This window comes from Grampus griseus, assembly GCF_964374135.1.
Source record: "Grampus griseus genome assembly, chromosome: 6".
NCBI classification, from domain to species: domain Eukaryota; kingdom Metazoa; phylum Chordata; class Mammalia; order Artiodactyla; family Delphinidae; genus Grampus; species Grampus griseus.
The window spans coordinates 90,353,377-90,378,095 of NC_139000.1; the positions used below are offsets into that span (position 1 = coordinate 90,353,377).

Sequence of the window (24,719 nt, forward strand, 5' to 3'; positions counted from 1 at the left end):
AATAGAGATACAGTTAATTTCTCACCGAGCTTATTAAAAAATCTATGTTCTTACAAGATGTTACTTATATTATTTCATTTGATTTCCCCAATACTGTTAATAGTTGGCATCATAATTCCCATTTTACAGCACAGAAATTTCAATTCCATTAGGTTAAATCAATTTGTTCTAAATTACACAGAAATTCAGTTTTGTGTCTGGTATTAGAAGAATCTCTTTGTACTTCCCCACCACCCCTTACTGTAGTTGTAAAATTCACCTATTGGCAATCACATATGATAAATGATCATATGATTCCAGAGAATAAATTACAAGTATTAAACTTAAAAATAATGGCTTGTTAGTTCCCTATCCCCACATCTTTAATGACAGAAATCACAGATCTTGTTCATGAGGATCACAGTTTTTGAAGTAAAATACTGGATTTTTATTTCTATTGCTATGACGGTATTATTATAGTAATACCAAAACAAGAAAAAGACAATACACAAAAAGAAAACTACACACCAATTTCCATCATAAAATAAATGTAGAAATCCTTAGCAAAGTATTAATAAATAGAATTAGCAATATATACAAATAATTATACACCATTACCAATTGATATTCATTCTCAGCATGTAAAGCCAGTTCAATATTCAAGAATTATCAATGTAATTGACCCAATCCTAAAGAAAAAAAAATTGCATGGTCATATAATTCAATGCAGAAAAAGGGTTTGACAAATTTCACAACCATTCATGTTGTAAAAACAACAAACGGACAAAAAGCTCTCAGAAAAATAGGAATAGAGAATAACTTCTTCCACTTGATAAACAGCATCTATGGAAATCAAAAACAAAAAGAAAACCAAAACCAAAAATCCCAAAGTTAACATTATACTTAACGATGAAAGACTGAATTATTTCCCTCCTCAAGATCAGGAACAAGGCAAGGATATTCACTCTCACCGCACTCATTTAACATAGTATGAGGTGTTCTAGCAAGTTCAGTAAGGCAAGAAAAATAATTAAAAGACAGATATGTAGGTAAGAAAGAAATAAACTTGTCTCTATTCGCAGATGATATGATTGTATACAAACTGAAGTCTAGGAATACACATATACTCAAAAAAATACCCTTTTAGAATTAATAAGTTAAGCAAGGATACAGGATATAAAACAAACATAAAATATTAATTGTAAACCTATTTGCTAGGAATTAACTATGGGCAGTGAGATTTTTATAATCACTCAAAAATGAAATATAGAAATATATCCAAATAATCAAATATTTACAAGACTTGTCATCAAAATACTATAAAATGCTCATGAAAAAAATCAAAGAGGTTCTAAATAAATGGAAGACATTCAGTGTTTATAGATTGGAAGCTTCAGCTTGGTAACCGTTAGTTTTGCAAGGGCCATCATAATAAAATATCAAAGGCTGGGTAGCATAAATAAAATAAATATATTTTCTCACAATCCTGGAGGCTTATTAAAGTCCATGATCAAGATGTCAGCAGGGTTTTATTTTGCCTAAGGCTTCTCTTCTTTGCTCCTAAATGGCCATCTCTTCTCTGTACCTTCAGAGTCTTCCTCTATGTGTGTCTGTCCTAATTGCAAATCAGGTTGGATTAGAGCCCATCTTAATTACCTCATTTTAATTTAAATACCTCTTTAAAGACCATATCCCAAATATAGTCACATTATCATATTGTTAAGTCTGGGGTGTTAAGACTTCTACACATAAATTTTGGGGAGAGTCAATTTAGCTCATAACAGTAAGGATTTCAATTATGCCAAAATTGATATATAATTTTAAAACTATTCTCATCAAGACATCAGCAAGAATTTTTGTATAGACCAGATTATTTAAAAATATATATGGAAAAGAACAAAGGAACTAGAAGAACAAAAAGAATTTGGAAAATGAAGAATATAGTAGAAGAAGCCAGTCTACCCAATTTTAAGCCTTATTTTTTTTTTCTTTATCTTTTTTTTATTACTGCTTTATTTATTTATTTATTTATTTTGGAGTATAGTCACTTTACAATATTTTGTTAGTTTCTACTGTATAGCAAAGTGAATCAGCTATACGTATACATATATCCTCTCTTTTTTGGATTTCCTTCCCATTTAGGTCACCACAGAGCACTGAGTAGAGTTCCCTGTGCTATACAGTAGGTTCTCATTAGTTATCCATTTTATACGTAGTATCAATAGTGTATATATGTCAATTCCAATCTCCCAATTCAACCTTATACTATCTTTAGTAATCAAGACTGTGTGGTGTGAGTGGAGGAATAGACACGTAGGCCAATAGAAGAGAACAGAAAATTCAGAAATAAACTCACAAATATGCCCAAATGATTTTTGACAAAAGTGAAAGGAACAATTCAATGGAGAAAAGATAGCCTTTTAAACCAATGGTACTAGAGCAATCTGATAGGTTAAAAAAAACTGGGCCTTGACTTTTCACACATCTTACATAAAAATTAATATTCTGGTTGTGATATTGTACTATAATCTAGGATGTCGCCATTGAGAGAAACTGGGAAATGAGTACATGAGACCCCTCTGCATTATTTCTTATTACTGCTAATGAACCTACACTTACTTCAAAATGAAACTTTTTAAAACATTTAAATAAAACATTTAAATCCTAAATAAGATCAATAGTCTGAATGTTGATTCATAGTAAAGCCTTTGTCAGTTTGGTGCTTGTGCTATCAACAGCAAGGCAGACTGCTATGATCAGGTGAAAAAAAGAGATTACTGTGTGTAGCCTCTCATCCTATAATACCCCACTTGAGTACAGACCTAAATAGAAGACAGTCTTATTTACCAATCAGCTGGGGGAGCACATACTGTCTATATATATGTATATATTTCATTTTTAGGAGATTAAAGAAATTTCTAAGCTTAAAATCAACACTATAGTGCTTAGGACTCAGAAATGTTATCTGCTAACTTCATAGTTTATGAAGATCTTTCATTATGAGCTTAAGGGAAGAAAAGAAACTAATATGTAAATTAAGCAAAAGAAAGTTATAATAAAAGAAAAACAAAGAGAAAACCCAACAGAGAAGGTAATAAAATTCCAGTGGAGATCATTACAGGTACTTTTGAGAAATAAAGGTAGTAGAACATAATGATAAGCATGATTTAGAACTGAAAAATGTTGAGAATAAAAGCAGTACATGCAATTTTTAAATGGCCAATATAACCTCCAAAAATGACAGAAACTGAGGATGGAAATTATTTTCCAAATATAATTTTAAATGATGTTTTACCAACTGAGGAAATTCTTTCAGCCTAACATTCTCCCTCAAGGGGCATTTGGATTTGAACTCCTAAAGATGGGAAGACAATTGGTATTTTATTGCTCAATATGTTTGCAACCATAATGATGAAAATATTGTTTATTTACTTTCAATTTTGAGTCGATCTTCAGGCCACGGAAAGAAGATGCTATGTTTAAGGATGGAATGAAAATCCAAGAGCTATGATAAAAATGTAACTTACACAAAGCAGATTGTGAAGAAAATTGGGTAGAGAAACAAGGGCATTAAAATTGTCATATAAAGTATGAAAACTGAATTAAAGGACTATAGAAAAATGATTGAGTTTAATTACATTGTTTATACTAAAGATAATTGACAGAAAAACCAAAACAATAACATAATTGACTAAAACAGTTGGAGAAGAGGACCTGAGTGAGTTAAATATTTATATTTGATATTGGGGGAATAATAAATGTTATCTGATATTAATAAATTCAGAAAATATATATTGTTTGAGAAGGGAAATAACCAAAATATAAGCAATTGTGAAGAACTTGTCTGGAGAGTAGACTTAGAAGTGAAGAAGTGATCTGACTCTGTTGACATTTAATATAAAACATTCTTTAACATGTGATTTTTTTAATGAGCATATATTACTTGATAAAACCAAATACTTTAAAACTACAACCCTACTTACTTATAAGTGATAGTGATTTATATGATAGGAAGGTGTTTATTGTTGAATTGATATGAAAAAATTTAGAATAGAAGCAATTACCAAACTAGAATCATGCATGTAAACATTTTTTCTAGCATTTTTTATGTGTTAAAATGTGTTATTTTTCTTTGCTTTATACTGTTGAATTTGAAATATCACCCACCCAAGGCTCTTTGTTTCTCCCTAGTTACTTGGCTAGCGGCTGCTTCTATTTGCAAGGACATATCATGTGAATTACTAGGAAGTAAAATAATTGGCCTTCAACTAGACTAAATTTTCACCAAGTGGATTATTGTGCCCTGATAATGCCCACAGTCTAAATGACAACACTCAAAACTCAAATGTGTTCTTAATTTAATTAATTATAATTTCCAAGTTAGGAAAATTGTGTTTTGTATAAAATATTATTTCATTAAATTAGCCACAATAAAAAATAAGAATCACCTTTCATTGGGAATATACAAGAGTAAGTTTCAAATAATTTTATCATGGAAAGTATTATAATAATCATTTCTAATATTTACAGTTAAGAATCTTAAAATCCTTCTGGCTTTACTTTCAAGAAAAGTCATCAGCAACATTTAAAAATGTATGCTTATGAAATAAATCATCCAATTACTCTATTTCTATGTTTAAATTCCCCAGTTCTTCTGGCAATAGAATATAAGTCACTGAAGCTTTGTTTCCAGTGGAAAGTGGCTGGTACCTCCAATCCTACCCCAGAAACCCACATTTATATAATCTGCAATAATTATCCAGGTATTTTTAGATCACTTCCATGGCTTTAATATTTACTTGTCATGTTACTTATTTTCACAGCTAGGCATCACATCACCCATCTTTACAAATAAATTTATTACAAATTAAAGGATATAATCCTTCTTCTCTGACTAGTTTTCTACAATTTCTTTTTCCCAGCAACAAATATAATTAAAAATAATAATTGGTCATTTGTTTTAACTTGTCAGTAGAACTTACCATTTCCTGGTAAGGACATCTTTGTTAAAATTGGGTGATTTTTAAATGTGTCAAAATGATCAAGATAATAAAGGTCTTGAAATATTTGCCTTTTTGAATTTAGAAATGTAAGCTATGACAGAATACAATTTCTTTCTGTAAAACACATACAAAAATGAATAGCACATTTCAAATAGTTAACTGTTATTTCACAAGGATCATAAAAATTAAATAATTAGATGAGGAACTCTGTTCCATTATTCAACAGGACAATTAGTTCTATCAACATTTACAAGTTTTAAATATAGATTTATAATGCAAATATATTTATAATGTATTTTTATTTTTTATAGTGTATTTTTAAAATCTTCAATTAAAATCAGTAATCAAAAGAATTTAACATTAATGATAATAAAGCATTTATTATAATGTTTCTTTTATTCTTCAGTTATACTATTTCAATACTTTAAATACATGTTCAATTTTATTACCATATTTATGAATTAAAAATCTTAGTTTTGCTTAATGTCCTCCACTAGCAAGAAAACAAAAATTGAATGATACATTTCCATTTACTTATAACTTGAATTCTTTATAAATAATTTTATTTATCAAATATAAATAACTATGATTATAAATATAAGGTTTCAAAAAATGAGAAAAACGAAGATACAGTTCATGAATTTGTGCTAATGACAGTTAATTATGCTTAAAATTTATTGTCAATTTGAACAAAAAACTATCACAAAAACAAAGTAGGACATTATATAACGATAAAAGGTCAAATCACTAGGAAGATATAACAATTACAAATATATATTCATGCAACATCAGAGCACCTAAATATATAAAACAAACACTGACAGATTGACTAGAAAAATAGACAGAAGTGCAATAATAGTAGATGATTTCAACGTCTCACTTTTCAGAATGGAGAGACAGTTACCTTATAGGGAACAATTTTTATGAGTTTTTCTTCTCTCCTTCCCTTATTTATTTTTGCAAATATAAAAAAAAAAGCACAAACTGTGAAATAATAAAGAAAAGAAACAGAGATGAAAGAGAGAGAAAGGGGTGGAAGGAAGGATGGAAAGAAGGAAGGAAGGAAGGGAGGGTTTCTTACACAAAAGGTGACATACTATACACAGTTTTCTGCAACTTCCTTTTATCACTTAACAATTTATACTCCAAAATATACAATATATAATCCATTTAATCCATTTTGTAGAGATCTTCCCAACTGCTTTGCGCAAGTACATAGTAATCCACTGTGTAGATATATTGCAGTTTATATAACTGTTGGATTTTGGTGTTAGAATTTTGGATTTTGGGGGTGATTTCAATTTTGTTACTAGTACCAATAATGTTACATTGAAGAACATTTGATACATGTCATTTCAAACTAATGTCAGTGTACTTTTGGATCTTTGGAACAGATTCCTGGAAGAGGGATTGATAGATCAAAGGCCAAATACAGCTATGATTTTGTTAGATATTGATAAAATCTTCTCCATGGATGTTGTCCCATTTTACATTTTGAAAAACAAAATATTAGACTGCTTTTTCCTCCTTAGCCTCACCAACAGAGTGTTATCAAACTTTTCATATATTTCAAATCTTACAGGTGACTAATGGTTTTGGTTTTAATTAGCATTTTTCTCATTATAAAGATTATAATATGAAATATATTTTCTAACAAACATTGTTCCATTGAAAATATGAAATCTACATTTGGATCTGAGTAGCCCAGGGCAGTATCCTGGGTTAATGACATAAGTGGCTATTTAGTTGTAATTAATTAGGTTAATCTGAAACCATCCATTTTACTCAGGACTGCAGTTTAAAGACATAGGAGAAAGAAAGGCAGAACAGAAGAAAGGGAAGGAAAGATGGAAGGAAGGAAGGAAGGAAGGAAGGAAGGAAGGAAGGAAGGGAGAGAGGGAGGAAAGGAGGGAGGGAGGGGTGAATTAAGCTAGGTCTGAATTAAGACAAAAAAATATATGAATAAATGGGAAAGAACTGCTTAAATCAATGTAATTACCCTTGTTTGCTTGAAATCTGTGTTATAGTTTGAAGTCTGTGCCATATCTACCTTGTTAAAAAAACACTAAATTTACCTATCTTGCTCATATTCATGTTTCTCATAAACTCTGACCAGAAATTACAAATTTTAAAGTTTTACCGCATTTCAGCAGTAAACTACGTGCATAACCTCAGAAATGGATTGATGTCTCTTGTTAATACATATTTTGTTCATCATATGCTGGGTAGGAGCTACATATTAGTATATATGCTCAAATTTTTATTGCATTTAACACACCAGAAGGGACATTATACAACTAATAAGAAGTGAAGTCCATGTTAAGTTATTTGATCAAATATGTTTCATGAAAACTGCCTAAGAACATCAAAACAATTAGTCAAACCCAAAATTCAATCTGAGTTAGCATTCATCTTCAAAGATTTGAATTCAAAAGTAAGTTCAGAGACCAAATATTATATTTTGATTTGTTCTGAAGTGGCCATCTGTCCATATGTAAAAGCTACTGTAACAGTTTGGCAGGCAGTTTAAAGAACCAAAATAACTACTCTGTGCAGGTCAGGTTCACAGGCATCTGGGTGTTGACTTGGAAAGCACAAAACGTAATAATCACAGCATGTGGTACTTTACCGAGTAGCCAGCCAAAAGTGTCTGTCTAAACAGGTAAAAATTTTAGCTGTCATAAGAATCCTTTGAGGAAACTTTATAAATACCTATCAAATTTCAAATATCAGTGGCCAACATTTTTAAAAACACCATAAAGATCTAATAAAATGTTATAGAAAAGTTATAATAATCCTGAGGTACCCATAATTTATATCCTGGCACATTTAAAAATGTTCCTTTTGTTTAAAAATGGGCTTCAAAGATATCAATAGTTTTATTTGTATATTTTATAAATATTTGTGTGCTAGTCAATAGTCTGATTTTTAATTGTTTAAAGCAAATCCAATGCCACAAAGAGCTACTTTAGTCATGCCTTGCAGGAGTTCAAGGGGACTATCCTCTATCTTCACCCCTCTGCCCCTCCCCTACCTTCAAGTCTTCTCCTCACAGGTCTCTGCCTGGGAACTGTGGACCTTTGCTGCTCCTTTTCTTGGAAGAGTGGCTGTTGAAAGGAGTTAAATATGGCTTTTGGGTAAGTAAGTCTGGGTTGGAGGGCCATGAAGAAGGGTCAGCAAGAGGACAATCTCCCTTGGTGTCCGGAACTTGTAGAATAGCCTGCAATAGAGTGGACCACCAGCTGAGCTCCTTGAAGTGAGAGCTACAGGCTGGCAGGGAGAAGGGTGACCCCAGTGTCAACCAAGAAAAGTTAGATATGGCTGTACTTCAGAGAGCTCACCAACCAGGTGATGGTCACCAATAACAGCAGGAGGATGTTCCCAGTGCTGAAATTGAGTATGTCTGGCCTGGACCCCAACACCATGTGTTGTTTTATCTTGGATTTTGTGATGGAGAGCAACCACTTCTGGAAGTGTGTGAACAGAGAGTGGGTGCCTGGGGGGTCAGTCCAATTCATATGTGCATATTGAACTCCTTACATAAATAAAAGCTCTAAATTCATATAGTATGAGTTGAGGGTCTACAGGGGATGACTACCAGCCACGGCATTCTCAAGACTCAATGCATATCTGTCAAGGCTTACCAGAAAGAGATTACAGCTCTTAAAACTACATAAAACTGATTTGCAAGGGCTTGCTGTGATGTAAAAAGAAGCAGGGATCACAAAGATAAGATGGAAGAACCCAGAGACAAACAGCAACCTGGGTATTACTAATGGAAGTAGCTTATCCCTGGACTCAGTTCCTTCTACCTGCTGTCAACCCCCATCCTCAGTTTGGAGGTCCTGTCTCACTTTTCTCCACCCATGGCTGTGAAAAATGCTCTATGCTGAGGAACCACAGTTCACACATCCCTGTCCCTGTCCTCAAAGCCGTGCCTAGGACTCCTCCTCACTTGGACAAGCTCATACTTAGCCCATACACTCATTGGAAAAATTCTCCAACCTATTCTGACAATTCATTTGCAAGTTGTCCATGATCTGATCCCATGAACTTAGCCCAGCCTCAGCATGTGTGTACATACTATCATGTTACTCCTGAGCACAACAGGACTGCATCAGTACCCCAACCTGTGGTCAGCTAGCAGAGCACCTTCACACCAGGGTCTCAGACAGCATAGCTACCTAATGGGCTGGGAGTCCAGACCTTCCCAGTGAACACTATCTTACCCAAATAATCTCAGGTCCCTTCTCCTCAGGATTCTCACTCTATAAGAACCATGTCGTGGCCACAGATATTCCTGACAGCCAATATCACACCTTGGCCTCATAACCTCATGGATATCCCTGTCACCACCTTCCATGTAAACCAAAGCCTTTCCTTAAAATATACATTATTTTTTTTTTATGTCTACCAGTTTTACTCAGGATTTGATCTAGGTACAAAATGACAGTCTCATAGGTCAAGAAAGAAAAAAAAATCTTATTAACTTCACTTTAAAATATGAAAAGGAATATATGTCCTGTTGTTCATCAAAAAAATAACCCCACCCATCATCTGCAACACAAGTGTTGTCCTATGTTGCGTTTATATGCTACAGATGAATTTAAGTATGGAAACAAAACTCAGTTGGACTATTAAATCACCATTACTTGATCATAATAAAATTTTGTTTGCTAAGATCCAGAAACTTATTTTTTTGTGTCTCTTACAGAATATAGAAGATTTGACACACTAGAATTAATAAACTCAACTCGTCTTATTTAGTGAAATAAAAAGCATACTTTCAATTGCATCCCTTGTTTCTTCAGAGTAGTTTTCAGGTCCCTTTTGTGACAGCTATCATACTTATAGTTAAGCTGTTAGGGACAAAATAATAAATTCATAGTTGAAGACAACAGACTTTAACTGCAATGGAAATTTCACTGTTCTGCCCAATAGAATGTGTTTATTTTGAGCATATGTAATTGCCTCTTGTATTGTTAAACATACAATGGCAATATTTTTCTTCTGAAAAAAATAGCCAAAGACAATGAGCAAAACATTTTCTGCAAAATAAAGGTAATATGCAAAAAAAAAAAAGAAACAACAACAGCAAAAAACTAAATAAGTTCTAAAAAGATCTAGTGAGAGGATTCAGTACTAGAAATTAGTGACAAACATAATCCACTAAAATTTTCAAAATTTACATAGCTCAAATTCTCGTCTTTTGCTAACTTACTGTGCATCTAGAAATATTTATTTTGGAAAATATTGAGCAAACTTCTTTTGCCCAGAATGAAAAACTTTAAAGTTTAAGATGGATTACACAAAAGAACACATGCTTTCCTTTTCAAAGGAGAGTGATTTTTTTTTTTTTTTTTTGGCGGTACGCAGGCCTCTCACTGTTGCAGCTTCTCCCGTTGTGGAGCACAGGCTCAGTGGCCATGGCTCACGGTCCTAGCCACTCCACGGCATGTGGGATCTTCCCGGACCGTGGCACGAACCCGTGTTCCCTGCATCGGCAGGCGGACTCTCAACCACTGTGCCACCAGGGAAGCCCTAAAGGAAAGTGATCTTAAGAGCTTATAATTACTTAGTAAAGGTTTTCTGAAGATCAAATGCTTTTTAAATGCCCCTTTTTTGGTAATCTCTAAATTAATTGGAAGCATGTAAAATTGTTCTAAATTAATGATAAAAAATCAACTTCATATTTTTTAACTGGCTCTTTAAGTTTTATATTAACAAATTGTAGTTCATGATATACCTTAAAATATTCTGATAAAGTATCCAGATTAAGTTCATCCAAAGAAGAGATAATGCATTTCTACATTTGTTTGTGATAATTGGAGCAAAGACTTTATTAAACTAAATAATGATACTTTGACAGTGTAAAGATGCAAACGTACATGAAAGTAATATTTTTCCAAAGGTGAGAGGATGTATTTTATACTAGAGCTGACTTAAGTCTTTTGCACAGGATATTTCTTTGTCTGGAAATGGCTTTCCCCACATTATCGCCTGGCTTACTCCTTCAATTTCATTCCTCACAGAGGCCACACCTGACCACTCCACATCAACTGCCCCAATGTACTATGAAAATTCTTGGTCTGTTAGATTTTTTTCATAACATGAATTTTTATCTACTATGTTTATTCTTTTATTTTCCAAATATTTTATTGATTGCCCCCCTTGCCCCTGTCAGATTCAAGTTCCTCAAGTGTAAGAACTCAAGTTTTTCTTGCTAGTTGATCAGTCCCCAAGACCTAGAATCATTTTTGGAAAATAAGAGCCCAGTACATATGTGTCAAAAAAACACTCAATGACCTAGGAGGAATTTCAGGAAAACTTTTGTTGTCATAATCACATAAAAATACATAATGTCTATAAAACAGCAATAACTAATTAGATGGGAAGAACAGGCTGGAATGAGAAAGGAATAATGAGGCAAAAATGGGTTTAGGTGAGATTAAAAAATACTGCTAAGAAAGTAAAAAACAAAATCTAAAAATTACAGCCACACTAGAGGCCCTAAGACAACAAGAAACATTAATCTGATTATAAATGTCACAGCAATAATCCTTTTTTGGGTTAAATTCCTGAATCAAAAGCAAAGTATAAAGTCTGAGTTTTAAAGATGCAATAACTACATGTACACAGAGAGAAACAAATTACCCAAATGTTTGATAAAAATGTTAAAAAAAAATTATATACAAAAACTATTTAAAAAGTGATGAAGAATGAAAGAAATGTCAATTGATATTTACAAATATACCAGTCCAAATTAGGGATATGATTAGTCTGAAACCATTGAGTGTTAGAAAAAAATGATAAGAAGGTAAAAAAGAAGTTAATAAGAAATCAATGACAGTATGTAAAAGGAAAAAATTTCAACATAACAGGAAGATAATAGAAAAAGGAAATTGAGGTCATTTAACTACTAAACTGTAGACTGTTCTTTCTATGTAACTATGTTCTCACTCTATCCACTTTCTGTCTCCTATTTTTCCAACATACTTTGGACATTTTAAAATAAATTGCAACACACTTGAAAACAGATAAATTATAAGGGTTTACATCACATTTTCTTACCACAATGTTATAAAACTAGTAATTAAAACAAAATGTGATAAAATATTTTGAAGTTAAAACACATATTTCTGAAAGTTTGTGTAAATAGGAAAATAAAAGCTGAGTTTTTAGATTTCTTATAAATATCAAAGTAAATTATGTACCTCAAAACTCAAGCACAGGGGAGGAGTCAAGATGGTGGTGTGGGAACACACAGAGTTAGCTTCTCCCCACAACTAGGGTGCCTGCCAGCCACTGGTAGGGGACTCTGACCCCCAAGGAGACAGGAGGAACCTCAGAGTGAACGAGTAGGATGTAGGCAGACCGATGGGGGAGAAGTGGAGCCCAGACAGCATTGGTGTCCCTTGGGCTGGGGAGCTTGCTGAGTTCCCAAGCCAATTCCCCCTCCCCTCAAAGCCCCATCCAGGCCGCATGGGTCCTGGGGACATAGGAGGGAGGCTGGGGAGATCAGGAGTGGCAGATAGGAGGGGCCATCCAGGAGGATCAGGAGAGGAGCAGAGGGTGATTACCCTACTCACTTGGGCACAGGGAGCCTGCTGAGCTCCCAGGCTGGTCCCCTGCCCTCCAAGGCCCCCTTTTCCCCCTACCGTATTGGTCCTGGGGACATAGGAGAGAGGCCTGGGAGATCAGAGAGGCAGGCAGGAGGGACCCTCCCGGACCCCAGACCAGAGGAGCAGGAGAGGAGAGGAGGGCATTTGCTCTGCCCCTGCTAGGCTCCCAGGTGAGGTCCCCTACCCTCTGAGACCAGGGGTGGGTGGCACGCCTGGGTTCCTACTGTTCCTTGAGTATAAGCCCCATCCCCCACAGCCCTTAGGACATTTTCCAGCCCTGTGGGTCCTGAGCATTGGTCCCATACACCACCCAAACCTCACCCTTGCTTAGGCCTCGCTCTCCACAGCCAAGGCCTTCCCTCCCCCACTTTTTTTTTTTTCCTTTTCCCTCCTCCTCTTTTTTACTATAGGGTACTGATGTACACTCCAGTTGTTGATTCATATATATTTTTATTTTTACATTCTTTCTAATAAATCTGTTAGTTTCCTAGTCTAATTTTATTTTTACTTTGTTACTGTTTTTTTTTTTTTTTCTTTTTTTTGCTGCCCCACATGGCTTGTGGGATCTTGATTCATGACCTTGGGGTCGGGCGGAAGCTCTTGCAATGGGAGCTCCGAGTCTGAACCACTGGACTAACAGAGAACCTCAGACTCCAGGGAATATTCTTCAGAGTGAGGTCCTCCAGAGGTCCTCATCTCAGCACAAAGACCACCTCTACTCAATAGCCTACAAACTCTAGTGTTGGAAGCCTCGGGCCAAACAACCAGTAAAACAGGAACACAACCTACTCATTAAAAAAAAAAAAATGAGATGGCAAAAAAATATGTCACAGTTGAAGGAGCAAGGTAAAAACCTACAAGACCAAGTAAATGAAAAGGAAATAGGCAATCTACCTGAAAAAGAATTCAGAGTAATGATAGCAAAGATGATTCAGAATCTCAGAAATAGAATGGAAGCACGGATTGAGAAAATACAAGAAGTGTTTAACAAAGACCTAGAAGAACTAAAGAACAAACAAACAGAGAGGAACAACACAATAACTGAAATGAAAAATACACTAGAAGGAATCAGTAAAAGAATAGTGGAAGCAGAAGAATGAATAAGTGAGCTGGAAGGCAAAATGGTGGAAATAACTGCTGAGGAGAAAAATAAAGAAGAGAAAAAAAGAATGAAAAGAATTGAAGACAATCTCAGAGGCCACTGGGACAATACTAAATGCACCAACATTCAAATTATAGGCGTCCCAGAAGAAGAAGAGAAAAACAAATGGTCTGAGAAAATATTTGAAGAGATTATAGTGGAAAACTCCCTTAACATGGGAAAGGAAAGAGTCAGCCAAATCCAGGAAGCACAGAGAGTCCCAATACAGGATAAAACCTAGGAAAAAGACACCAGTACACATATTCATCAAATTAACAAAAATTAAATGGAAAGAAAAATATTAAAAACAGCAAGAGAAAAACAAAAAAATAATATACAAAGAAATCCCCGTAAGGTTATCAGCTGATTTTTCAGTGGAAACCCTGCAAGCTAGAAGGGAGTGGCAGGATATACTTAAAGTGATGAAAGAAAAAAACCTACAACCAAGATTACTGTACCCAGCAAGGATTTAATTCAGGTTTGATGGAGAAGTCAAAAGCTTTTCAGACAAACCAAAGCTAAGAGAATTCAGCACCATGAAAACAGTTTACAACAAATGCTAAAGAAACTTCCCTAAGCAGGAAACACAAAGAGAAGAAAAAGACCCACAAAAACAAACCGAAAACAATTAAGAAAATGGTAATAGGAACATACATATCGATAATAACCTTGAAAGTAAATAAACTAAATGCCGCAACCAAAGGACACAGACTGGCTGAATGGATACAAAAAAAGACCCATATATATGCTGTCTACAAGAGACCCAATTCAGTCCTAGGGACACATACAGACTGAAAGTGAAGGGATGGAAATAGATATTCCATGCAAATGGAAATCAAAAGAAAGCTGGAGTAGCAATACTTGTATCAGATAAAATAGACTTTAAAATAAAGACTGTTACAAGAGATAAGGAGGGACATTACATAATAATCAAAGGATCAGTCCAAAAAGAAGATATAACAATTATAAATGTTTATGCACCCAACATAGGAGCACTTCAATACATAAGGCAAATGCTAACAACCATGAAAGGAAAAATCGACAGTAACAAAAGAATAGTAGGGGACTTTAACACCTCACTTATACCAATGGACAGATTATCCAGACAGAAAATTAATAAGGAAACACAAACTTTAAATGACATAATAGACCACATAGATCTAATGGATATTTATAGAACATTCCACCCAAAAGTGATGGAATACACTTTATTCTCAAGTACTGATGGAACATTCTCCAGGATAGATCACATCTTGGGTCACAAATCAAGCCTCGGTAAATTTAAGAAAATTGAAACCTATTAAGCATTTTTTCTGACCACAACACTATGAGATTAGAAATCAATTACAGGAAAAAACCTGTAAAAAACACAAAAAAACATGGGAGTTAAACAGTGCGCTCCTAAATAACCAAGAGATCACTGAAGAAATCAAAGAAGAAATAAAAAATACATAGAAACAAATGACAATGAAAACACAATGACCCAAAACCTATGCATCACAGCAAAAGCAGTTCTAAGAGGGAAGTTTACAGCAATTCAATCTCACCTCAAGAAACAAGAAAAATCTCACATAAACAAGCTAATGTTACTTTTAAGACAACTAAAGAAAGAAGAGCAAAGAAAACCCAAAGTCAGAGGAAGGAAAGAAATCATAAAGATCAGAGCAGAAATAAATGAAATAGAAATGAAGAAAACAATAGCAAAGATCAATAAAACTAAAAGCTGGTTCTTTGAGAAGATAAACAAAATTGATAAATCCTTAGACAGAATCATCAAGAAAAAGAGGGAGAGGACACAAATCAATAAAATTAGAAATGAAAAAGGAGAAATCACAACAGACACTGCAGAAATACAAAGGATTATAAGAGACTACTACAAACAACCATATGCCAATAAAATGGACAACCATGAAGAAATGGACAAATTCTTTGAAAAGTACAATTTTCCAAGACTGAACCCAGAAGAATTAGAAAATATGAACAGACCTATCACAAGTAATGAAATTGAAACCATAATTAAAAATCTTCCAACAAAAAAAATGTCCAGGACAAGATGGCTTCTCAGGCGAATTCTATCAAACATTTAGAGAAGAGCACATTTAGAGAAGAGCAAACACCAATCCTTCTCAAACTCTTCTAAAAAATTGCTGAGGGAGAAACACTCCCAAATTCATTATACGAAGCCACCAGCACCCTGATACCAAAACCAGAAAAAGGTATCACAAAAAATGAAAACTACAGGCCAATATCACTGATGAACAGAGATGTAAAAATCCTGAACAAAACACTAGCAAACAGAATCCAACAGCACATTAAAAGGATCACACACCATGATCAAGTGGAATTTATCCCAGGGATGCAAGGATTCTTCAATATATGCAAATCAATCAATGTGATACACCACATTAACAATTTAAGGAATAAAAACAATATGATCATCTCAGTAGATGCAGAAAAAACTTCTGACAAAATTCAACACCAATTTATTATAAAAACCCTCCAGAAAGTGGGCACAGAGGGAACCTACCTCAACATAATAAAGTCCATATATGACAAACCCACAGCAAGCATCATACTCAATGGTGAAAAACTGAAAGCATTTCCACTAGGATCAAGAACAAGAGAAGGATGTCCACTCTCGCCACTCTTATTCAACATAGTTTTGGAAGTCCTAGCCATGGCAATCAGAGAAAAAAAAGAAAGAAAAGGAATACAAATTGGAAAAATAAGGATTAAAACCGTCACTATTTGCTGATGACATGATGCTATACATAGAAAATCCTAAAGATACCACCAGGAGACTACTAGAACTAATCAATGAGATTGATAAAGTTGCAGGATACAAAATTAATGCACAGAAATCTCTGGCATTCCTACACACCACCAACAAAAAATCAGAAAGAGAAATTAAGGAAACACTCCCATTTACCATTGCAGCAAAAAGAATAAAATACCTAGGAATAAACCTGCCTAAGGAGGCAAAAGACTTGTACTCAGAAAACTATAAAACACTGATGAAAGAAACCAAAGATGACAAAAAACAGATGGAGAAATATACCATGTTCTTGGATTGGAAGAATCAATATTGTGAAAATGACTATATAGCCTAAAGCAATCTACAGATTCAGTGTAATCCCTACAAACTACCAATGGCATTCTTCACAGAATTGGAACAAAAAAATCTTACAATTCATATGGAAACACAAAAGACCCTGAATAGCCAAAGCAATCTTGAGAAGAGAAAAAAAAAAAAAAAATGGAGTTGGAGGAATTAGCCTCCCCGACTTCAAACTATACCACAAAGCTACAGTAATCAAGACAACAAGGTACTGGAACAAAAACAAATATAGATCAATGGTACAGGACTGAATGACCAGAGATAAATCCATGCACATATGGACACCTGTTTTATGACAAAGGAGGCAAGAACATACAATGGAGAAAAGACAGCCTCTTCAATAAGTGGTGCTGGGAAAACTGGACAGCTACATGTAAAAGAATGAAATGAGAACACTACCTAACACCATACACAAAAATAAACTCCAAATGGATTAATGACTTAAATGTAAGACCAGACACTATAAAACTTTTGGAGGAAAACATAGGAAAAACACTCTGACATAAACCACAGGAAGAACTTTTTTGACCCACCTCCTAGAGTAACAGAAATAAAAACAAAAATAAACAAATGGGACTTAATTAAACTTAAAAGCTTTTGCACAACAAAGGAAACCATAAACAAGACAAAAAGACAACCCTCCGAATGGGAGAAAATATTTGCAAATAAAACAACAGACAAAGGATTAATCTCCAAAATATACAAATAGCTCATGCAGCTCAATATCAAACAAACAAACAATTCAGTTAAAAAGTGGGCAGAAGACCTAAATAGACATTTCACCAAGGGAGACATACAGTTGGCCAAAAGGCACATGAAAAGATGCTCAACATCACTAATTATTAGAGAAATGCAAATCAAAACTACAATGAGGTATCACCTCACGCCAGTCAGAATGGCCATTATCAAAAAATCTAGAAACAATAAATGCTGGAAAGGGTGTGGTGAAAAGGGAGCCCTCCTGCACTGTTGGTGGGAATGTAAATTGATCCAACCACTATGGAAAACAGTATGGAGGGTCCTTAAAGAACTAAAAAAAGAACTACCATATGACCTAGCAATCCCACTACTGGCATATACTCTGAGAGAAGCATAATTCAAAAAGAGACATGCACCCCAATGTTCATTGCAGCACTATTTACAATAACCAGGACATGGAACCAACCTAAGTGTCCATCGACAGAGGAATGGATAAAGAAGATGTGGCACATATATACAATGGAATATTACTCAGCCATAAAAAGGAACTAAATTGAGTTATTTGTAGTGAGGTGGGTGGACCTAGAGTCTGTCATACAGAGTGAAGTATGTCACCATATGTTAATGCATATATATGGAATCTAAAAAAAAGTGGTACTGATGAACCTAGTTGCAGGGCAGGAATAAAGAGGTAGACATAGAAAATGGACTTGATGACACGGGGTGGGAGGGGGAAGCTGGGGCAAAGTGAGAGTAGCATTGATGTATATACACTCCCGAATGTAAAATAGTTGGCTGGTGGGAAGAAGCAGCATAGCACAGGGAGATCAGCTCGGTGCTTTGAGGTGACCTAGAAGGGTGGGATAGGGAGGATGGGAGGGAGGCTTAAGAGGGAGGGGATATGGGGACATGTGTATGCATACGGCTGATTTGCTTTGTTGTGCAACAGAAACTAACATGGTATTGTGAAGCAATTATACTCCAATAAAGATGTACTAAAGAAAATGGTATCAATAGAAAAAAAAAACCCTCAAGCATAAGGACAGTTTGAAAAACTGCAGTATTTACAAAAGCTGAAGATACACAGTTCCAAAGATAATCAGCTCCACTCCTATGTATATACCTAAACCCAACAGGAGTGCATTCATAAGTTCACTGAAAGGCATGCACTAGAATATTCATTATAGCATTATTTGTAAGCCCAAACTGGGTGCTACCCACATAAATATCCACTCATAGGAGAAGCCGTAAAAATTCTGGAATACTCACACAATGGGAATTGATCGTCTATAATGTGCACAATGCATAATTTATCAATACTAAGTACAAAAAAAGACAGGACAAATCTCAGGTTTTAGAAGTCATGAGAGCAGTTAACTGGAACAATTTTTACTGAGATGAGAATGTGCTAGGTTATTGGTATTCTGTTTTTGATCTGAGTCTGACTAAGCAGGTATCTTCTGACATGTGAAATCAATCCATTGAGCTGAACTCTTTTGATGTGGTTACTAGTCTTTACCGATACTATGTTCAATAAACACTTAAAAGGACATAGAAATTAAAAATATCATTCCCATATTTTTATTTATTAATTCATTAAAATAAGTAGAAACACATATTAATCATGACATGCTTTGCAAAACAAAAGAAAAAAAAGACCCCTAACTTTCAAAGACTTTTATGATCACTCAAGAAAGCAAAATTACAGAGACAAAGAAGCATCAGGAAATCAGTAAGGAAAAATAAATGACTAATTAAAAAAATGATTTAAACATCAGGAAGTGTTATTTATACTGGTTCTGTGGGCTCCATGACTATGAATTCTTCTGTGAAGTGGATGAAGACTCCATCCAGGACAAATTTAATCTCAGTCAACTCAATGAGCAGGTGCCTCACTGTAGACAAGCTCTAGACATGATCTTGGACCTGGAGCCTGATGAAGAGCTGGAAGACAACCCCAACCAGAGAACCCTGATTAAGCAGTCAGCCAAGATGCTGTATGGGTTCACCCAGACCACCTATATCCTCACAAACCATGGCACCACCCAGATGTTGGAAAAGTACCAGCAGGGAGAGTTCGGCTACTGCCCCACGTGCACTGTGAGAACAAGCCAATGCTTTCCAATAGCCTTTCTGACACCCCAGGTGAGGCCCTGGTGAAGCTCTACTGCCCCAAGTGCATGGACAATTCCACACCTAAGACACCATCGAGGCAGCACCACACAGAAGGCCCCTACTTGGGTACCAGTTTCCCTCACATTGCTCTTCATGGTGCATGCTGAATGCCGGCCCAAGCAGCCCACTAACCAGTTTATGTCCAAAGTGTACAGTTGCAAGATCCATCCACTGCCCTACCAGGTGCAGTTCCAAGCTGCCAGCAACTTTGAGTCTGTCAAGACGGTTCACTTATTCCCAACCCCACCTGTCACTCTGTCTTTGACAGTTCCAGTCCTCCCCTGCCACCTTTAAGGAAATCTCTATGGTTTATATTTTAAATTAGAAGAGTCATTATTGTGGTGTGAATATGAAATAAAGTAGAAAAAAGGCAAAAATAAGCATTTACTCAAAATTTATATAAAATCTTGCCAGATCTCTTCAGGAAAAATAGTTTAGAGCTTGATGACTCCTAATATAAATGTTGTAAAATCATAAGGTATTTTAAAAATAATTCTATGGTAATTTATTTAATTACTAAATAAAATTGATTATTAAGATACATTAGCATCATTGATTAATGTATGAGAAGAATACTGAATAGTACCATAATAATGAAGAAATTTTTTAAAAGATCTACAAGAACTACCATGTTGAAAGGTACAAAAATCACAGGTCTTTAGAAAGGAAATTTTCATATACCTAAAATCAAATAATTCTCACATTATTTAAATAGTTCTGGGCTATAAGTTGAAATGGACTTTGCTGTGTCAAACCACAGACTGACTCGCATTATTTTAAAAAAAGCAAATCTCAAATATCACTAGTAAATAGCAATTAAATCTTAAGAGAGAATATATTTTTATACTTGATAAAATCAATTCAATGTTTAATAAAATTCAAAGAAAGCATAAGTACCAACAGACATATCTAAACATGACAAGAATGTGTATCTCAATCCACCTATATTCCAAAATGTTCTGGAAATTAATTTAATAGATTTATGATTATAAATGTGAAAAGAAGCTAAAATTTAGGTATATGATCTAGCAACTACTATAATGTACTATAAAACCTTTTATTTTTCCCTTGGAATAGAGAGTCAAGTCAAAAATAATGAATAATCCAATGAAATCAGAGTGTATACAAAATTTATGAACATCAGTGGGGAGAGATTGGATGACACATTAAATTGAGAATTGGCTAATTATGTCAAGTTGGGTTGATATAAAACATCTCTTAGTTGGAGAACTGAAATTCCAATCCCATCTCAGTGGAAAAAATCAAGATGCCTATTTGGAGAGTGTTCTTAGCCATCAAAATCTAGTTAGGCTAATTCAATGACTAATGATAACACCATACTTCTATGTGAGTGACAACAAATATAGACATTGTAATATTCATATTCTTCTCAGTATATTATTTTGTTAAGCACTGCATGTTGTTCTAGTTTTTTTTTTTTTCATATTATAAGTGTTAGTTTTTGTTAACTTGATCTTTCTACACCTATCTATCCTTGAGGTGCTTGGATTTATCCTGTAGATACTGTGTTGGAATCATGTTAGCCACCTCAGGGTCAGATATTATGAAACCTTTTTGTAATCCACAATGGAGACTTTGTAACAAGCTATAGCAGTGGGGAGAAGCAATTTGTTTAAGTATAAGGTATAAATGGGGCAGCAAAATAATAACATTAAAATTCAAACAAGACCCTTTCAAATAAGCATATTTGTTGAAAATATTTAATCTAAGAGGCAAGTAGACAGATGAGTAAGGACAAGGAGCAGAAAACTATGGTGTCTTGGAAAGCCATATCCATGTGAAAACTGAATACTGTCAGCACCAAGTTCTTTCATGTAGTCTTGAATTCAACTGTAATTGAAGCACAGATCATAAATGAGAAAGGTTTTTCAATCTGACACCCTTAGAGGAAAAAAGTGACAAATGTAATTTTCAGATTGCAAAGCATTAGTTTATCATTGCACTTTGTTGTGAAGATATAGAGCAAACTTGGAGAATATTTATATACCACATCCTAATGACACATGGAATAAGAAAGTTGAGCTCATCATTCTGAAACTTAATATCTCTTTTGTTTACTAAAAAAAGCAAAAAGCAAAACTGTGATAATCGATATTTTTCACTTATATCTAGGGATAGTTATATTAAGCATGGTGTTTGTAATAAGAAGCTGCTGTTGCTCAAATGGATATTGCAACATATTTTTCTTGTCTACTCAAATTTATAATCTATGTTAGACAGAATATTTAACTTACCAACTTACTCTAATTATCCATACGTATACCCCAGTTACCATGTTTTAATTAATGTGAACATTATATAAATCATCTTGAATTATGAAAAACTTTTAAAACTATCTTTCTAGCATATTAAGATAAAATTAAAATTTTATTTACAGTCAATTCACTTAAAAACATTTTATCTGAAGCTTTTGGGTGGAAAGAAAAAGCGTTTACCATTACCTGTACCCTCAGAAGGATTGACTGAGTCTCTTAGTATCAAATAACATATACATAAAGTATGAGATAACTTGTTTCTTAATCATATGCATTAGGAAGTATATACTGCCTTGTTAAATAAGGGTTTGAAAACTCTTATTCTGATGCTTTCTAGTTTCATAATCTTGAGAAAAGATACCTAATCTGTATTAAACTCAATTTATTAATCTGTGACGTTGACAAACATTGAGTGACTCCTCATAGATTAATTGAAGAGATTAAATAACATAAGCCACATAAAGTATACTACTATACATAGAAAATGATCAAAGTGTATTGACTATTATTGATATTAATTTAATGTAAGTAAGTGTATTTGGTAATTCCACCCAAACAATCTCTCTATAGTGCTCCTGGCTTCTGGGATATTATGGAGCTATTTTCACTAAAGATAGGAGATGATTCCACTTCAAATACAGCATATTTCTTTCAAACATATCTTCGATCCTGTTTCTATTTAGCATCCTTTGAAGTACAAATAAATTTCCAAAGGGAGCCAACCCTCTTTTGCTGAATGTTGTAAACAGATTTTTTTTCTTATTTATTTATTTATTTTTTGTAAACAGATTTTAATCTCAGTACCTGACAGGACAACACAGCTCTTCTCTTCAACACACCATGTATTTGTCACTCTACTCAGTGTATCCAGTTTTCTGTGCACTGTAGATCAGTAGCTGTATCTCCATCTCCAGGCATATTTATTCTGCACTTTTTGTATCACCAAATAATCCTAAGTATGCATTGATTGTTTCCTGAATTTTATATTTCAAAGGCACTAGTTATTGATTGGACAGCTCCGGAAACCTAGATTTGTGCCCTTGTCTCCAGTCCCCATTCAGGGATAGCTAGAGCAGTGGCCCATATGCCATTCTTCTCAAAAGCCTAATTGCTTCAGGTGACTATCCCTACTATTTTCTGAAACCTCTGAGACTGAATTCAGAGAGTTGAATTCCATTCTTTTTTGACATGTTCTAACTACATTCATGGAAGGAAACTTGTACACATTTTCAATTTTAAAAATTACCTAAAATAGTAAGACTTTAACTCCCCCTGGATGCCATGCCTCACAATCATGGTTGTTTCTTTGGGACATCAGTCTGGGCAGGAATCTCCTCCTCCTTCTTTGTCAGGAGGTGAAGTCATATCTTTGTGCTTGCATTTGTTCAGTTTCTCCACACTAAGTTTGGAAAGGCTGTTTTGATTATTTTACAATCCTGACATTCAATTGTGATCATGACTAACTTATTGCAACCAAAACTGTTAAGAATCCAGGAATAAATCATTATCTTTCTGTTCTCAGAAGGACAAAGCATGCCACAATTGAAAGGAAAATTGTTTTTAGTAGACCTATTCAATTTTTCTGAAAGGATGCAATTCAAATGTAGACTACAAACACACATTGTACATATTTTACTGCATTGTGTAAGGAAACAAAAACACAGGTAAATAAAAGTAAAATTTCCTTCAGAGTTTTGCAATTCACTAAAATAGCACTATAAAATTTCTTTGTAAAAGAAGATAATAGGTCTGTTGTTGGTTTCAAAACAGTACTAGTAGGGTAAAAGTATCTTGAACTGTCAACAAATGTGGCATCCATCTTATCTATTAACGGTCTTGGGAAGACCGTTTTCAGAATGCAAAAGTTTAAAACTGAAATTCACTTCATGGGGTTAGAGCTTTTAATGGACTGTCACTGATAAGGAAATGATGGAGACCACAATGTTTCTGCAATCTCATTAGCTGGATGTGTTGTGTGAAGTTGAATTTCCCAATCTCCAGAATACGAACATATACTACCAGTGAGGAGAGAAGAAAAGCAATTCAAAGTTCTATATTTAACTTTTATTCTTTTGAATACAGCATTAAAATAACAATTTCCATGGCATTGTATTTTCCTTAGTTCTTTAGTGGGCAATAAAAATAAATCTCATATTATTTTAGCATAATATCATCCTTCCAAAGGAAATCTACTTTGAAATAACATCTCATGTGGTCAGAGAACTTCCCTTAGTTCATATAAAGTTGGCAACTACACTGTTTTCTTCATTAGAAAGAGACAAGATAATATATTCAATCATCAGTGTCACGGGGCATGCTTCACGAGTATTTGCTTAAAACTTTTAATGCTGTGCAAATGTGACATTTAAGAAATATTTATTTAGAGTAAGCCAAATAAATTTGTTGACTCATTCATGATGCCCATGGAATATGATTTTCTATCGATCATTTATATTAAAATGTCAATGTGTAAAACTAGATCTCAAAATGCAGGAATATCTGTATATGAATGCAAACTATGTCAATCATGTAGAATTGGTTGACAGGTACACAGATGTTTGGCATACTGCAGCTTAATTGACAAAATTTCCCTATAAAAATAATGGTTTTCTCTTGTTAATGTAGCCTTTTCTTTCCAATTTAATGGAGAAAGTCTATGAATTAAGGCATTCAAATTTTTTTAATATTTATAATTCCAACTTAAAT

The 24,719-nt window shown here is 34.3% G+C and overlaps 1 pseudogene across 1 annotated transcript; it reads left to right on the plus strand.

Annotated features, from left to right (window-relative positions):
• The first annotated feature begins 8,108 nt into the window (after nucleotides 1-8,108).
• Nucleotides 8,109-20,031, plus strand: LOC309824191 (casein kinase II subunit beta-like; annotated as a pseudogene). The gene is made up of 2 exons: nucleotides 8,109-8,119; nucleotides 19,341-20,031. The product of its transcript is annotated as a casein kinase II subunit beta-like (transcript).
• Nucleotides 20,032-24,719: the final 4,688 nt, after the last annotated feature.